This window comes from Anguilla rostrata, chromosome 8 (genome assembly GCF_018555375.3).
Source record: "Anguilla rostrata isolate EN2019 chromosome 8, ASM1855537v3, whole genome shotgun sequence".
NCBI lineage: Eukaryota > Metazoa > Chordata > Actinopteri > Anguilliformes > Anguillidae > Anguilla > Anguilla rostrata.
In genome coordinates this window covers 709,704-727,877 of record NC_057940.1, presented here as the reverse complement: position 1 = coordinate 727,877, position 18,174 = coordinate 709,704, and the positions used below count along the sequence as shown (strand labels likewise).

Genomic DNA, 18,174 nt, shown 5'->3' with positions numbered 1-18,174 from the left:
CTACACTACAGAGGACCCTGAATACAAATAAAACAATATTTTTGAAAATATTTTCACTGGAAATGATTTTTGTCATTCAAGACACTTGTAACTTTGTTTTTTTTATTTTGCCAAGTCTTAGGAGGATGCAGAAAGAGGCCGTCCCCTAAAGTGGAAACCAGTCCTCCTCTGGCCAGCAGTTCTCACAGAAGCATCACATACTGCAGGTGGGTAGCAGATGGTAAGGTCAGTGCAGAGACTGTAAGATTACTACAGAAACTACACAAACGGATCTGCATCGCGATTAACGCAGCGCAGCGAGCAGAAAAAGGGGTTCAGCCGTAAGCCAGAAAAAGGGGTTCAGCCGTAAGCTGCTCCTGGAAGAGGGCACCGGCCCTCAGGGGCCAGACGCACAATAAACACGTTTACTCAAACATCTGAAAAAAAATATTACAAATATTAAATAATAATAAAAAATATGGACGAGTCTCCCCTGGACGTTATGGTTACCTTATTTTTACATTGATTACAATTTATCATGCAGTAATATTGTAATTGAATAAATACTGTAAAGTATATTCCACATGCTACGGATACGGATGATATTTTATTTGGGATTACTGGATTCTTCAATGCTATTCCCTGTAGGATTGTGCAGTTCCTTCTCTCTCATGGAACAGGCCCTAAATGCTTATGTAATGTTGTTATTAGTATTACCAATGCGTTATGTAATACACAAAATATTATTGTATCTCTCATAATCACCACGGCAACGCTGCTGTCAGTGTCTCATTCATAATCCAGCGAGTTTGTTTGTGGAAGCACATGACAAGAGAAAATGTGTAGGGTCACAAAAGAGATAATTCCTCTCTTATATCTAATTTCAGTGTTCTGCGAGGACTGTTATCCAGAGCAGATTACACAGATTACGCTCATATACACAATCCATTTATACAGCTGGGTATGTATAGGGAAGTCATTCGGGCTGAGACCCTTGCTCAAGGGTGCACCAGCAGGATCACAGCCGAGGTTTGGGCCACCCCTGGCTCCCTATAGCAAGTTCCTACACGTCTTCTTTCTGTCAGTACAGCAGTCAGGTACACTCAGAAAGGGCTGCTTCTTGACGGTGTTTTATGGACATGATACATATGTTTAACAAGTAGAATAAAAACAAGAGCATTCTCTGCTCACTGTCTGGGTAATCAATACTGTTCCATAAGAAAACCCTTAAACAGCAGATCTCAAACCCCTCCTGAAGATGTATCTGTGCATCACACTCTATGGTCCAGTTCAAGTTAGTTTTCTCTCTCTCTCTCTCTCAAATGTGCTTTATTTGCATAGCAAAATAACTTGTTTTGCAAAAGTATTAAAACACAATCAATTTTAATAACAACTTCCCTCCCCTAAAGAAAAAAGGTAACTCCCCCCCCCCCGAACTCACAAACACACTCCTCTCTTCTCTCTATCTGTGGGCTTCACTCGTTCTCTTGGAGTTTTGGAGAGCCAGCCTGTCTGGAAAAGGTGCATTTCTTTCATCTTCATTTTTTTGTGGGCGTGGCAACCTGTGGCAGAATAAACACAGCTTCTTCCTCTGTGGGGAGGGGGTCAGAAGGTGGGGGGGCAGTGCTCTGGTCCTCAGGAGTAGAGCGTCTCAGGTTGTGTCACACAAGCCCCCATAAACCTGCAGCTGGGAGGTGCGTCCTGCCAAACCCAGAGCAGAACGGAGGCGGGATTAGCTTAAGAGTTTAAACACATGAAAGCGTGTAGCTGAGCTGCGTAAGGAAACGTCCATACGAGCTGTGAGCACACCTGGCTCTACCCCCTGTCAGCACACCTGGCCCTGTCCCCTGTGAGCACACCTGGCTCTTCCCCCTGTGAGCACACCTGGCCCTGTCCCCTGTGAGCACACGTGGCTCTGTCCCCTGTGAGCACACCTGGCTCTCCCCCCTGTGAGCACACCTGGCTCTCCCCCCTGTGAGCACACCTGGCCCTGTCCCCTGTCACCACACCTGGCCCTGTCCCTGTGGCACACCTGGCTACCCCCTGTCAGCACACCTGGCTCTCCCCCTGTGAGCACACCTGGCCCTGGTCCCTGTCAGCACACCTGGCCCTGTCCCCTGTCAGCACACTGGCCTGTCCTGTCAGCACACCTGGCCCTGTCCCCTGTCAGCACACCTGGCCCTGTCCCCTGTGAGACACACTGGCTCTCCCCCCTGTGAGCACACTGGCTCTCCCCCTGTCAGCACACCTGGCCCTGTCCCCTGTCAGCACACCTGGCTCTCCCCCTGTGACCACACCTGGCCCTGTCCCCTGTCAGCACACCTGGCTCTCCCCCCTGTGAGCACACCTGGCTCTCCCCCCTGTGAGCACACCTGGCCCTGTCCCCTGTCAGCACACCTGGCCCTGTCCCCTGTCAGCACACCTGGCTCTCCCCCCTGTGAGCACACCTGGCCCTGTCCCCTGTCAGCACACCTGGCCCTGTCCCCTGTCAGCACACCTGGCCCTGTCCCCTGTCAGCACACCTGGCCCTGTCCCCTGTCAGCACACCTGGCCCTGTCCCCTGTCAGCACACCTGGCTCTCCCTCTGTGAGCACACCTGGCCCTGTCCCCTGTGAGCACACCTGGCCCTCTCCCCTGTGAGCACACCTGGCCCTCCCCCCTGTGAGCACACCTGGCCCATACTCTGCTGTTTTAAGCGTGTGCAAACCCACCTTGTCAGAATCAGCGGTTTCCTTAAACAAGCACGGGCCCGGGAGACTAATCAGAGCGAGACCACATCCGCCTCTGGGGGGTGCCATGGGGGGTGGATTTCAGGACCTCTACTGCAGGTGTGTGTGTGCAGAGCACAGCGTCTATGCTGAGCAGTGAACTCAAACACAGCAAAATAACAGCAGTTATATTCTGTTAATGTTTACAGCCACTTTCTTTGGTTTTAATACCCTTCAGAAATGAATGGCTCAGTTTATCGCCGTTTGAGTCACATGCTTGAAATTCCATGATATAAATTTAACCTGGAGAGCGTGGTAACTGATAAACACATTGACTGCATGGCCAGGGAGACCATGAGACATGGCTGTCTGTGTGTGCATTAGCAGTTAACAGGTTAGATGTCTAATTTGGATGAAGCAGTTAGGAAAACATCTGACATTGATATCCCCCCAAAAAATCACAAAAATCAACAATATTAAAAACATTAAAACATTTGAGGTAACATTTTTGCGCAGGTGGAATTTGAGAGATTCAGACCAAGTCCAGTGATCAGACGTATTTCATCAAAACTTCCTCCAGATCAGAGGAAGCTGAGCAGCGTGTGATGCCCTGTTTGAAGTTTGACTTTTGATCGAGCCGTTTGAAGCCAAAACAAACGCCTCACCTTCTCCCTGCCTTAACTGTCCATATCGAGGCAGAGGTTTCTGAACTTTATTGACACAAATTAGAAATGATGTTGCAATTTCAACCAAAGTTCAACTCAAGTTAACTGTTCGCAATCACTACAACAAACTTGCTCATTAGCATTTTTGAAGTAAAAAAAAAATAGCACTTGTTATTTTTTAATTAAAATAACAGGCAGATGTTTGCAATAGAAGCCAGTCAGTTGTTTGAGGGGAATATTGCTTTTGTGTTTGTGAAAATTGCCCTGAAAAAAAAAGTAATTTTTTTTACACAAACTGAGATTGAGATTCTATTCTGTTTTTAGAAATATTTTATTCTAATGCAATATTACAACCAGTTATTATTGCACTATTATATCCCATTAAAAATGATTTTTAAAAAGAGAATACATGTTATATTTTCAATTCCAGTAAAGATTTTAACGGTAAAAGCAGTGCAGGGTTGGGCTCTGCTGAGGAGCTTCCAGATGTCAGAACGCTGGGCGGTTAGCGTGACACAGCCCTTACACGGGGAGATCCTGGAGACAGACACATCCATAAACGTGGTTCCCGTCCGTGGGTGCTTTCCAGCGATGCAGGGTCTGCGGCGTGTCTGTGAAACCGCTCTTCTTACGCTCCCCACGGGGTCAGAGATGCCCCAGCTGTGCTAACTTAATCAACCTACCCCCCCCCCCACGTGCCCGCACACTTGTGCCTCACATCCAGAGAAGGTCCGGCTGTGCACGCTTCATCTGCACGCCATCGACAAGACAAATACACAAGGTCTGCCGACCGCGCCGAACGATTGCGGCTATAACGTTATAAACTGGGCAGTCATGTCACCTGGTTAGAATGCAAGCCGGTCTGCTCAGGTGTGTGGACGTGGTGTTCAGTTGGACCCGGGGAATCGCTGCTCTGGTGCTGGCTGTGCTTCTGTTTTCTCACCTTCCTGTTTTCATCTGTTTATTTCAACTCGATCTTTACTTTTGTTGGCAGGCGGAGCCTCAGCTGTGAAAACCTGTGAATTCGTTTTTGTTGTGTTTTGTTTTTTTAACGGGATTTTAATACTTTTGACAGACAAACCTGCAGCTGGCTGCTTGAAGTGTGTGAGGATTTCCCACAGGTCTGTCTCATCGGTCTGTCTCTCAGGTCTGTCTCTCCGGTCTGTCTCACAGGTCTGTCTCACCGGTCTGTCTCACAGGTCTGTCTCTCAGGTCTGTCTCACCGGTCTGTCTCACAGGTCTGTCTCACCGGTCTGTCTCACAGGTCTGTCCCACCGGTCTGTCTCACAGGTCTGTCTCACCGGTCTGTCTCACAGGTCTGTCTCACCGGTCTGTCTCACCGGTCTGTCTCACAGGTCTGTCTCTCAGGTCTGTCTCAGCGGTCTGTCCCACAGGTCTGTCTCACCGGTCTGTCTCTCCTCTGTGTGTCCCTGACGGTCTGTGAATCAGACATACCTCCACTGTCACAACATACGGCAGCCAGTAGAGGAAGAGCAACTTTTTTTTTTACTTTTTTTTTCCCTGAATCCATCCTATTATTCCCAGAAGGCTTTGCAGTCTGCTTCCGCATTGCCTGCTGCTGTACCCCGTAATGCCCCTGCTGTTAGCACACAGCCTGTACCCCATAATGCACCTGCTGTTAGCACACAGCCTGTACCCCTGTACCCCATAATGCCCCTGCTGTTAGCACACAGCTAGCATGCTTCTGGATCCAAACACAACACTACAAATGCCTCAACCTTTCAATTTCCACTCTTTATTTTTTTGAATATTTTTTTTCCTGTACAATTCTTTGCAGGGTCTTATCTACCACTTGAAATGGAAATGCAGAACCGGAAATTAATCCGTCCACAACATCTGTAAAAATCTCTGCATAAATAAAGACGTCACCTGTTTTACATTTTTTGCACTCAACAAATATAAAACTGAATCTTCTGTAAAAATGTACTGTCTTCACCTGTGTCTGAATGTCTTTTATATGTACAGTATACTGCATTCTTCTTCAACATCTACTGACTTGCTGTTTTTGGCTCACAAAATAATTTCACCATCTGTTTTTGGGATATGAGGGGAAGGAGTGATGTGCAGAAACACTCAGCTGTCATCTCAACCTGCTTCTGTGTTGCAGTTTCTCTTCTGAACTCATACTTTAATAAAACTCAAAAGGTCAAAGGTCGTACATAGCTAATATATGACCTTTAATGTACAATGTACATGTAGTCCAAGCATACACACCTGCCTAGTAGACCCGCTTACTTTGCTCGCACAAGAAAGCCTGAGAGAACTTAATGATGCCCCTGGAAAGAGAGGGTAGAACCTTCCAGACTCTAAATCTGCTTTCCCAGTGAATCTTCAGCACCACGGATGGAAAAGGTTCATTGTGCAGAAATCCTGTAATCTTACCTGCGTGTCAATAGGGGGTTAAGAGTTATTCATATTTAAACTTTAATATTCGAATGTGACTCCACAAAATTGTAAAAAAAAGAAGAGTCGTTAACAGATTGACTAATGACCGATAGTTTTGCAGTTTGATTGCCCACGTCCTGAGGGCTGAGGGCACAGTTTTCTGGAATACGGCTCATTATAAATTTATTAATGTAGGTTAATTATTAAATGTCAAGTTACTGATGAGAGAACAAAAAACCGTGCCTCTGAAATGGGCGGAGCCACCGGTAACCCACACTGATTTTAAACCAATCACTGCACTTTGTTGTCAAGACTTGATATGTTTTCATTGGTTCAAAGCAAGGTTGTGATTGACAACCAACTGAAGCTCCGCCCATTTTTTGGCATTGTGATGCCCCACCATCCCAAAAGCAGCGTGCTGCATTCCTTACAGTCTCTGTCTCAGAAACCTGGCCAGATTCCTCTCTCTATTTCTCAGAGACCAGGGCAGGAGTTCATGCTTCTGTGAAACATGCTGGATCTCATTGGTTAGTAATTTACCATCTGTGTCATTGATTTGCATGCACTTTCAGCTACGAGGGTAGATCCGCGCGTTATTTATGTCTGCCAGTATATTTTAGTTGAAAGGCAAAAAGTATGTTGGATGATTTAACATGTTTCGTCCCACTGTTTGTCTGTCCCAATATGAAGATGTTGTTTTCATAAGACTATGAACATGTCACAGAATTCTCCTAAAACATTTGTGGGATACAAGTTAATTTCCTGAGCTTTTTTCTTGTTCTAGAACGCATTACAATTGAGTAATAATTAAGTATAAAACTGAGTTGAACTAAAAATAAAATCAAGTCTTCAATTTTAATATCAAACAATGATGATTCAGAGAGTTTTCATTAATGATTTTTTTATGATGCAATTTTACACACAAGAGACAAAGCAAAAGAGAGAGCAACAGCTAGAAGCAGCTTTGTGTACAAGATTAAAATGCTCAAATGTGTACTCGGGTGAGACACTGGCTGCCTGTAGAGTTCAGTGCTTGCTGATTATAGTGGTGAATCAGTGTTATAAAGCACACAGGTCCTGCTGTTGGTGAAACCTGAAGCAGGGGCTCCCTGAACGGGGACTGTATGTATGAAATGGCTCTGGGCGTTAGAACCCAGACCCGTCGGTCTGAAATGAGAGCCCTGCACAGGCGCAATGTGGCGCTGCGCGAGAGTGTTTCAGCTCCCGGGCCAAAGGGCTGGTCCTCAGCCTAAGGAGACCGGTCCACACACCTCATTTCCAAGGAGTGAAGGCGACTCACCAATTTGGCATCTTTAGCAGGGGTCCAAACTCAAATCCAAGAGAGTGTAACCACAGTGTTTGCTGGAGTTCCAGAGTCTCTGTGCTTTCATTGATTGGCTGTAGAGTCCACACAACTGCCACAATGGTGATCAAAAGGTTAAAAAATCCAAGATAAATATTAGCGGCAGTATCAGCCCTGTCCCTTTGGCCTATTGTAGAGACGCGCTGAAAATAAATCAACACTTGTCAGAAATGAAAAGCTAAAAGGCGCAAGAAAGTTGCCACCAGAAACAAAAATCTTTATTTTTTGAGATGATAATAGTGGTCCAGTGAGAGACTGTGAAAGTGACACAGGGAGCTTTTCTCGGGGATTGAAATGAGGGCCAATCGATGCGGGAAAGAGAGGCTTCTGGGGAGACACGCCGGTCCTGAAGGTTCCCCCTCTTTCTTCTCGGGGGGCAGAAAGCCTCTATATCACTTCTGAGGGGTGCTTCAAAGGTCCAGAATGTCATTGAAAATAAACGAAAAGGAAATTTTATGATAATATAAACTTGGGGGAGAAAATAATAACACCAGGAGTCAAATAATATACAGATATGAAAGGGGGCAGCAGAGTTGGCTGGGGTTGAAAGTTTTTGGAGGTGACAGTCTTTTTTAAGCCACAGAGACTCTGGCCTGAAACTGCCTGGACCCTACAGACGCTGTGGGGACAGATGTGAGCTGGACCCTACAGACGCTGTGGGGACAGATGTGAGCTGGACCCTACAGACGCTGTGGGGACAGATGTGAGCTGGACCCTACAGACGCTGTGGGGACAGATGTGAGCTGGACCCTACAGACGCTGTGGGGACAGATGTGAGCTGGACCCTACAGACGCTGTGGGGACAGATGTGAGCTGGACCCTACAGACTCTGTGGGGACAGATGTAAGCTGGACCCTACAGACGCTGTGGGGACAGATGTGAGCTGGACCCTACAGACTCTGTGGGGACAGATGTGAGCTGGACCCTACAGACTCTGTGGGGACAGATGTGAGCTGGACCCTATAGACTCTGTGGGGACAGATGTGAGCTGGACCCTACAGACGCTGTGGGGACAGATGTGAGCTGGACCCTACAGACGCTGTGGGGACAGATGTGAGCTGGACCCTGCAGACTCTGTGGGGCAGATGTAAGCTGGACCCTACAGACACTGTAGGGACAGATTGCAGCCAGCCACCAGGGCAGTCTGAAGTCCTCTGTTTATACAGAGGAAAAGGCAAACAGCGCCAGGGTCCTTGCACCCTGAGTGATGTGACAGGTGGTCTATTTTACTTTGCACTGTCGTTTTTATCTCACAACCCAAGCCCCTGGTACCGGAGCATTCATTATCTCTGTGCATTTAGCTTCTCTTAGAACAACACGTGTAAAATGTGTAACACAAACACAGTGTGCCTCACTTTAACAGGGATTACCTTTAGCACTGATCAAATGCGAAATGAAAACCAAAAACTTTTTTGTGAAGAATATGTACTAATATTTCTATTTATGAGGAATAAAACACCAGATTTTAATGTGGTGACTGAAATTATTTCTGTATCTTGTTTTAAGACACACAGACATTTAAAACCATTTTAAAAGTTCCTTAAAAGTATTTTTGCAGTTTAACAGCAGTTAAATGCAAAAATGCTTTTAAGGAGTAGAATGTCCTTATCCCGAGCGAAATTATGAAAGTGTTCCTTAAAAGCCTAGGAAATAAGCAGAGGCAACAGCGGGGCATCAGAACCGAAGATTAATATAAAATATGAATATAAAATATACATATAAAATATGAAATACTACATCATAAATCTGAGAGCCATAGCAGGCGCAAGAGGGAGATAAAGAATGCAATACTTTCAGAAGCAAATGGCTGCATAAATGTAAATCTAACTGCATTTTATTATAACATGTTATTTTGAAAGTTGTATCGATTTCAAATGCATTATATTCATTTTTTACTTCCAAAAGGACTGACAAGGTGACTCCGAGCCAAAACTTTCAACCTTCCAATGTTTTTTTTTTTCCCCCAAATATATAATTCTTGGGATAGTGGTGGAATTCATCAAACCTCTCTCATCCAAAATAAACCCAAACGCTGAGGCGAGCCGTAACTGATCCATGGGAACGTATATGCCTAAATGTCGACCCCCGAGCTGGACGTCTAAAGTCAACTCCACTCCAAAAACAATGACTGGGGATGTTAATTAAATCACATTTTGAAAATAATCATTTCTGGCCTTTTAAAATCACAAAACGCATTTTCCTATACAAACCCAGCGTAGACTATGCTCCTTCACAGTCCTCCATGCGTTGATTATCATAAAATAGTTATAACTGATCATAATACAAAAACGATATCATTTATCTACAAATACTTTATGTTCAAAGATGAAATTTTGTCTATCCTACTTTCAGAATGACTATAATCCTGTGGGTAAATATAAGGTTGTATGTATAAAAGTGTATGGTGCAGACTAATAACAAGCTGAGCCAGTAGACACCCTCAGTTATTCCACATAGTCTGTTATTTAAAACAAATATCTCTCACTGACGCATCCACACACTTTGTTGAAAGCATAGTAATCCTGTCTTTATTTACTGTTCAAAAGCAATGAAAGTACGATTCAAACTTGATTCTCTTAAAACAAAATCCACCACATTTTTTTACCTTTGCAAAGCTAGCAAAATCTTACAACATGAAAATAAATGAGGACCTTGTGAATAAATACTTAACCATTTCAGACCAGAGGACTGAGCGGGAAAAGCCGAAATGTTCCTGTCAGCCCAAGATCACATCACATCCCACTAAAGAAATAAAGAATAAATGAATGGATGAATGAATGACCTTTGCCTTCATATGCAAAATACACATATGTGCATGTATGAGTATACAGGTCAAATAAATAGTTATTAGCAGCCTGTTGGATGTGGTGCAGGGTTCCTGCACAGGGGAGGATTAGGTCAGTCGGCTCACCTGAGCTGAACCCTTAAATCCTGTGCTTTTGGCTCAGTTCACATCAGCAGTAACTCCAGCGTTCAGTCCAGATCAGCTGTATCTGCAGAGCTGCTGCTTGCTCTGTGTAGCTCCGCCCCTTGTTTCTTAAATCTTGTCTTTGATTGGCAGAAACTGCGCCTAAGAGATATCGTCTGATTGGATTGGTGCACACATTTTCCCCCTCCATAATAATACTTTGTACCGAAGGTGAACAATTACATATATATGTTTTGCAGGTTGTACCGGGTGCATCTATTTTTTGCGATCTTTTCAGTGAGGAGACCAAACATTAATGTTAGGGTGAAGTTCCCCCTTTAGAGCACTAAAGCAACACTGTGCCAGCAAGACAAAAATTTGTCCTTTTTAAAAAAAAAAAGTTTTTTTTAGGATAACTAGGCTCAAAGTGTTCCAGTGTACCAGTCCCAGTCCTCCCAGTTCAGAGGAGCTCACATGAATGTTAAAACCTGGCTGAAGGTTGGAGGTGATGAATAAACGCGCACCTTCCAATCCAAGCCGCGTGAGGCTAGCGTGGACAGGAACAGGAAATGAGGAAATCTCCTGAGCTGTTACTGGCCCGCTGGACGCAGAGCGCGCGGAGACTCGGGGACTGAAAAAATGACCCCTCAGCTCTCCGAGAGCCAAAAACAACATCAATCCAGCGGCCCTTGGCCAGCCACCAAAGCACACACGGACTTGTATATTGTGTTAAAAACTCACAGGGTGGGACAGCAGTAACACTGATTAAAAGTGACTTGTACTCAATATTTTTAGAGTTTAATACAAAAGAAAAGTAACATTTTAATCCTAGAAGAAAATTATGGCACATATTTTCAGATTTACCCCTAATATGTTATATACCCCATATTTTCCGTTCATTAAAAATGTGCCACAGGCTGACTTTTCATACTTTTAGAACTTTTATTGTATTTTCTCCAGTTCATACTTTCAATGATTAAATATTTTCCTCTTTAATTTGCAATTGCTTTGCTGAGTTCCAAATCATTTTATCAGTGTAATCAGTAAGATACGATTCGATTGATGTTTATGTATTCATTATTTTTTCGATGTGCTATGTCCCTTTCCACTTTTCACGTGATTATTTTTATTTACCTTGCAGTATATATCAGAAGTAAACAACAATACAGAATGGCTGGAATTACGGATTATTGTTGCATATATTGACTGTTTGATGACATCCTGATTTTAAGAAATCTGTTTTCTGACTCTAAGGCCAGTGTATAAATAAACAGTGGTGCTTAACCATACTGCCACACACACATCACACACAGCCAATGGTGCTTAACCATACTGCCACACGCATCATATTCAGCCAATGGTGCTTACCCATACTGCCACACGCATCATACTCAGCCAATGGTGCTTAACCGTACTGCCACACACATCACACACAGCCAATGACGCTTAACCATACTGCCACACACACATCACACGCAGCGATATGGGACATTCTGCTTCCTCTTTCAGCCCAACGTGGCAGAGACTCTGAGAAGTCTGAGATCCCCCCCCCTGCCCCCACCACTGCTCACAGTCTGATTGGACCGTAGCCGCATTTTACCGGCCTCATTAATATTTAAGAGCTCGGGTCACCCTGCTGAGGGACCTGCTCTTCTGTTTTACTGTTAATAAGTTCTGCATGTCTCTTGTGCATCTGTGTGTGTGCGCGCGTGTGCGTGTGTGTGTGTGTGCATGAGAGTGTGTGTGTGTGTGAGTGTGTGCGTGCGTGTGTGTTTGTGTGTGCGTGTGTGTGTGTGTGTGCCTGTGTGTGTATGTGTGTGTGTGCCTGTGTGTGTATGTGTGTGGTGTGTGTGTGTGCCTGTGTGTGTATGTGCGTGTGTGTGTATGGGTGTGTATGTGCCTGTGTGTGTGTGTGTGTGTGTGTGCATGTGCCTGTGTGTGTATGTGCGTGTGTGTGTGCGTGTGTGTGCATGTGTGTGTGTGTCTGTGCGTGTGTGCGCGTGTGTGTGTGAGTGTGTGTGCATGCCTCTGTGTCTGTGTGTCTTTGTGTGTGTGTGTGAGTGTGTGTGCATGCCTCTGTGTCTGTGTGTATGTGCGTGTGTGTGTGCACGTGAGAGTGTGTGTGTGCGTGTGTGCATGTGTGTGTGTGTCTGTGCGTGTGTGCGTGTGTGTGTGTGAGTGTGTGAGTGTGTGTGAATGTCTCTGTGTCTGTGTTCCTGTGTGTGTGTGTGTGTGTGAGTGTGTGTGCATGCCTCTGTGTCTGTGTGTATGTGTGTGTGTGTGTGCATGAGAGTGTGTGTGTGTGCGTGTGTGTGTGTGTGTGTGTGCCTGTGTGTGTATGTGCGTGTGTGTGTGTGTGTATGTGCCTGTGTGTGTATAGGTGTGTATGTGCCTGTGTGTGAGTGTATGGTGCTGTGTGTATGTGTGTGTGTGTGTGTGTGCGTGTGTGTGTGCATGAGAGTGTGTGTGTGTGCGTGTGGGGGGGACCCCCCATCCCCAAAGCTTACGAGCCCCACAGCCCACCCCAGACCCCAGTGAAGGTGTGACCATAAGCACCCACAGCTGCTGAAATATGCATGAGCTGTGGATGTGATATGGGATCAGAGGAGAACACATGCTCCACATCGATCCACCGCACGCACATCCATTCATTATACATACCTACCACACTTCAGACTGAATCTATCATTAACCTCACGGAACAGGGGAATATGTACTAATATACAGGCCAGAATATGAATATGTAAGTCAATAAGTCAATACACGCTGTATGTATTAGCAAATATTCTGGTTATTTACAGTGTCATATTTCTGTCCGTATGAGGAATGTGTTCTGGAAAGACCTCAGATAGACTGTAATTCTGGTGCTGTTTGTGTAATTGGTAGTGATCTGTATGTTTAGTAATATGTCCTCTGTATTTTGACGTGCACTAAAAATAATTCCTTACCTCTATGATTTCATGCTTTGCCGTGGCATTTTCCCGACCCGCGAACCTCAAACAGCATTATTCTCATCTGCAGCCTCAGATTTCTGTCTGGCGAGCGGCGCTCGCATCACAGGCAGCAGCACACAGCCTCCGGAGGCAGCCCTGTGCAGAATGGTTATGCTCATGGCAAACCAGCACACGCGCAACAACACACACACACACATGCACACACACACACACACACGACAGAATGACACACGCACGACACACACACATACGCACACACAGACCCACACACATACGCACACACAATGCACACACACACACGACACCACACACAACACACGCACACACACACACACACACGACAGCACACGCACACACACACACAAACAACACCAATAGACACCACACAACACACACATAGCACACACACACGCACAGACACACACACACACACATGCGCGCAGACACACACACATACGCACACACACACACGCAGAGACACACTCTCACATGCACACAAACACACACTCGTAACGCCAGATCGCTGGAGGTCAGGAAAATTCCTTCTTATAAATGCAGAGGGAAGGAGAGAAAAACACAGTTATATTTCCAATTAATTGTCTAGTCGTCCTGTATTTCCAAGAAGAAAAAAAAGGGATTAGATGGTGCAGCTTGTGCTGAAGGTTCGAATTAAATATCTTAACAGGACCTGATACAGCTGCTGGGCCAGCTGACCTCACTGGGAGTTATCACCCAAAGCAGCTCTCCTTATTCTTCCCAAACTCTCAGGGGAAACGTACTCAGGGTAATCCCCAGGCCTGGAGACTCAGGTCTGTATTTATTCTGTTTACCCCTCCTGATGTGTGCAGTGTGCAGCCCAAGATGGCGGAGGGACTAATGTAGTATAACTGTAATGGACCTACGCTGGTTTCCGTGGAGACGCTACAGCCAGTTTCATGTGGCCCGGGGGAAACGGGAGCTGAGCAGTGGGAGATGACACGTGTGCAGTGTGCAGTGTGCAGTGTACAGTGTGCAGTGTGCAGTGTGCAGTGTGCAGTGTGCAGTGTGCAGCCCAAGATGGCGGAGGGACCAACGTGGTTTTGTAATGGACCTGCACTGGTTTCGGTGGAGACGCTCCAGCCAGTTTGTGTGGCCCGGGGGAAGCGTGAGATGACGCGTGTGTGTGTGCAGCCGGTCAGTACGGCGCAGATCAAAGGTCACAGGAAGTGATACAGGAAATCCACGCTGAAAGCCCTCATAAATCTTTTTTGGTGAATTGGCAGGAGATTGATGACTCATCGCTGGAGAGTGCAGCTCATTCCCTCCCTCGTCTGAGCTACTGCACACCGATCTCGTCCAACACCGTCACCTAGCCCTGACCCCTGACCCATGTTTTTATAGCTGCATTTAATGTTTAACAGGGCATCTGTTCCCTCTGCACCTTACGCACCTGATGAGGGCCTTACTGCCCCCCCCCCCCCCAGGAACACCTGCCCTTCCCACTTCCCGGACTCACCTGTGCACCTGCTTTCCTGCTCTGACTCACGCTGCATAAGAGCCCAAGCTGCCAGTAGTGCAGTGGAATGAGATTTACTGACTCCACACAACAGCATAAGGCTTAAAAACGCAGCCTATATTGTTTAATGCATCAAACATAAGGATCACAATTTCATTAGGATGTTATTAGAAATATTCTGTTTCCTCTCACCAACTGGCAAAGGTAGCATGATAAAAAATTTAATAAAAACTGTTCTGCTGCATTAGATAAATAAAATTTAAAAATGTTAACGTGTTATAGGCCTCAGTTGACACCAAGGCACATGGGAACACACCCAAAGCCAAACTGTCACAGCAAGTCAACCGCAGGACACAACCAACCCACCGTGAAAGGGGACAGAATCAGGAAGACTAACCGACCATGAGCCAACTAGCATGTGAAAAAAAGGAGTTACCGTTGCTATGGTGACTGTAATGCGTTGTGTCCAGTTGTTCTGGTTAATGACTTTAGAACCCTTGTATTCTGTGTTTTAAGTTTTACTGTGTTTTAGATTTTACTCTAATGTAGTCACAAGCAGACTATGCAATTACTGTTCCACTGGTAGGAAAAAACTCCATTAATTTACAGGGTCAATCATGCTATAGCAATTTATTGCCTTGCGCAAGAAATGTACAACTGTGATGATTCATTTCCGATGAAGAATGATTCATTTTCCAGGAAAAATAAGGCAGATGTCTATAATTACTGCATGTAAATCCTGCATTTTAATCATTTAACTGATAGTAAGACACAATATTCAGGATTGGGAAAGTGTTTTTAAAAAAAGTTTAAAAAGCATACAACCATTTCCCAGTCTGCAAACCGAGAGGGAGAGGGAGAGAGGGAGAGAGAGAGAGGAGAGAGAGAGAGAGAGAGAGAGACAGAGAGAGAGAGAGAGACTTAATTCAAATGAGTGATTAATTACTATTTTAAAAACCTGTTCCTGATCAGGGTTCTTAACACGTTGGCCCATGAAGTTGATGTTTGAAAGCTCTGAAATGACCAGGGACTGAGGATTCACTCTAAATGTAAATAAGTTGTGTTTGAAATGCGGGCTGGTGACTGAGGCAGGAATGCAGATGGATCGGCACACGTTCCTGCCACAGAACAGAGTCCAGGGGTCGAGTTCATAATTAACCCGCTGAAATTCTACAGCGCATGTGCTTATTTAATTAAATATACTGCAGAAGAAGTCCAGGCACAACTTAAATCTAAGTAAAGGCATTCACAGGAAGTGTTCAAAAGTGTTATTTTTCATGCACAATATGTGTACTTTCAAAATGGTGGATAATCCAGAACCATAAGTTGTTCGTAATACACAGGTAACCTATTTTCACTTCCAATATTTTACCTGAAGCCATCACACCCCCACATGTCAGCCAGGGGTTCACATCACACACACACACTGATGGACACGCAGTGCTACAGGAGAGCTGTGTCTGCCCCCTGGGAGGGCCTAAAGTAACCTGGCAAACAGGTTGTTCCTAGTCCACAGTGTGTGCCCCCCCAAAGCCCCCCCCACCACCACCACTCCCTGCAGAGCCCCCCTCTGTGCCAGTGGTCCAGTGTGGTTCTGTGACCCTCTCCATCACCAGCAGAACTGCACCATACCTAACTCTGGAAACGTAATCAGCTCCAGCTCTCGGCTCCTGACCAAGAAAACCAACAGGAGCTAATGGGCGGGGCTAGCATACTACTCAAGTATTAGAGTAGTGTAGAGCAGATTTAGTATTATTATTCAGAAATAAAAATACATTTCCATCAAAAAGTGAGAGCAGAATGTACACAATGATGACATTGAAATTTTGTTGCTGGCATTGACAAACAAACGTTGATCTTTTTGTTACTATTCTCCCCCTCCCCCCCCCACTCCCCCCCCCCACCTTCCCTGCCCCATCCCCCCACACAGTCTGCTCCTACAGCTCCTCCCCAGTTCCCAGATTCCCTGAAATTCCTTTTAGAGACAGAAGAAAACCAGAGGTTGACAAAAAACTGAATCAGTTTAAAAGCAAGCAGATCTACACTATTCTGCTTTAAATACCCTGGTGCTGAGGACACAGGTGACCCCCCCCCCCTTGCTAAAGTACTGGAAGGACACAGGTGACCCCCCCTTGCTAAAGTATTGGAAGGACACAGGTGACCCCCCTTGCTAAAGTACTGGGCGGACACAGGTGACTCCCCCTTGCTAAAGTACTGGGAGGACACAGGTGACTCCCCTTGCTAAAGTACTGGGAGGACACAGGTGACCCCCCTTGCTAAAGTACTGGGCGGACACAGGTGATTCATTAGAAGGATGGTGAGGTCATGGCGGGGGGGGGGGGGGTCCTTTGTATGAGTTCCTAATGACCTGAGAGTCCAGCTTTCCCCCATTTTAAAACATCACTAATTTAACTTTTCAGCACTGAGCCTTAGCCGCACCCTTACAGCAACGAGCAGTCCAGCCTGAGCACCTGGAGTGGAACAAGACTGGGAGAGGGGGCTCCAAAATAGCGCCCCAAGTGTAAACCGCTCACTTCCTAGGGGGGTTGGGAAGGGGGGGTCACACGTAGTTTCCAAATCAAAAATACAGGCAGTTAGCAGACACTCAGACACCCTAACCCAAACTGAAGTGGCTCAGAAGAGCTGCTTTTAATGCGGCTGGAAAACCACACTTGCAAGAGATACAAGCAAAGGTGCAATTAATCCAGCTCCACAGCTGACGTGCACATCAAGACCTCCAGTGGAGCTGCTCGGTGGCCAACAGTAGAGGATTGTGGCTGTACTGGGCAGCTCCTAGGTGTGAATGTGTATGAGTGTGAAGCAGGGCATTCCTGCAAATGAGCATCCGTGCTCAGCGAACCTACCCTGGGTAAATAGAGGTTAAATAAATAAATTGAGAGAGAAGGCTTATTATTATTAGGGTCTCAGCAGAAGGGATGACCCAGCAGAAGGGATAACCCAGCAGAGGAATGTGACACCGGCTTGTCTCTGTAGCCCAGCAGAAGGGTAATTAGCACCTGAGGGCAGAGTTCAGCTGTCCTGACTGTGTCAGCACCCCCCCCCCCCCCCCCCCGCCCACCACACCTCCTGTTCCCACAGGGTGTGAGGCCTTGGGTACCCAGCATTGGGGCTGCCCTGCTTTCTCTACACTTCTGCTCCTGGGTTTGGCTAAAAGCTCAATGACTGAAACTCAACTGTAAAACTGTACAAACAGTCTTCAAGCAAACATTGCGGAATGTGGCGGTGCACATCTGTGTACTGGGGGAGGTGGGCTGGGGGGGCGGAGGGGGGGGGGGTTGTGTGATTATAAGACCCGTATCTGTAACACAAAGCATATAGAGATTATCTCCACGATGACAGACGGTACATTTCCTGACAGACAGCTCGTTAAGGGACAGAAGATGGATGCCACGCGGTGTTACTGGTCTGGTTTTAAGCGCTTCTCATTTGCATAGAATGGAGAGGAGGCTGACAGCGATTTAGGGGTTAAGATGGAAGACTGGATCACTGCTGCGTACGCTGCACGCCTTTTTTTGTCGCTCGTCCGCCCGCGTGTAATCTCCCTGTCTGACCCCCCCACCCCCCACCCCAAACCCCCGACACCCCCCCTGCAAAACCCTACCTCCCCTCCTCAATCAGCAAACACACCTTAATCCCGCTGGACAGACCCCTGGCACCGGGCCTTCGAACGCTAAC

At 46.1% G+C, this 18,174-nt stretch overlaps 1 long non-coding RNA gene across 1 annotated transcript; it reads right to left on the bottom strand.

The window, feature by feature from the left end:
- Positions 1-7,402: 7,402 nt before the first annotated feature.
- Positions 7,403-10,546, bottom strand: LOC135260456 (uncharacterized). Its single transcript, XR_010331575.1, has 3 exons — positions 10,033-10,546; positions 9,793-9,863; positions 7,403-7,529 (listed from the first exon to the last, which is right to left on the bottom strand). It is a non-coding gene; the product is annotated as an uncharacterized LOC135260456 (long non-coding RNA).
- Positions 10,547-18,174: the final 7,628 nt, after the last annotated feature.